We start from the raw sequence: 718 nt of genomic DNA on the forward strand, positions 1-718 counted from the left end.
AGGACTGGGGGGGGGTTGAGGTCCCCCACAAAGCGGGAATTGGGGGGACGGAGAAGGTTTGGGGTCACCTCAGTGAAAGGGATTGGGGAGGAGAAGGGGATTCAGGGGTTTGGGAACTCCGCAAGGGTTTTGGGGGGTTCAGGGTCCCTCTCAATGTGGGGATTATGGGGAAATGAGGTTTTGGGGTTCCCCCGACGGACAAAGATAAGGGGAACAAAAAAAGAGAATTTTACATTTCCCAAAAACTGACGGAATTTCAAGGGTTTGGTGGGAAACGGGGGTCAGGGCTTTGGGGCAAGGTAGGGGGGGGATTGGGGTCCAGAGAATCAGAGTGGGGTAAACCCCAAATGAGGGAACTGCACAGAGGAAGGGAAGGAGAAGGGGATTCAGGGGTTTGGGAACTCCGCAAGGGTTTTGGGGGGTTCAGGGTCCCTCTCAATGTGGGGATTATGGGGAAATGAGGTTTTGGGGTTCCCCCGATGGACAAAGATACTGGGAACAAAAAAAAGCAATTTTACATTTCCCAAAAACTGACGGAATTTCAAGGGTTTGGTGGGAAACGGGGGTCAGGGCTTTGGGGCAAGGTAGGGGGGGGATTGGGGTCCAGAGAATCAGAGTGGGGTAAACCCCAAATGAGGGAACTGCACAGAGGAAGGGCTCCGGGTTTGGGGTGTTGAGGGGGTTTGGGGGTCTCAGGGGAGTTTGGAGTCTCAGGGGG

Source organism: Corvus brachyrhynchos, unplaced genomic scaffold, assembly GCF_000691975.1.
Source record: "Corvus brachyrhynchos isolate BGI_N302 unplaced genomic scaffold, ASM69197v1 scaffold4302, whole genome shotgun sequence".
Taxonomy (NCBI): Eukaryota; Metazoa; Chordata; class Aves; order Passeriformes; family Corvidae; genus Corvus; species Corvus brachyrhynchos.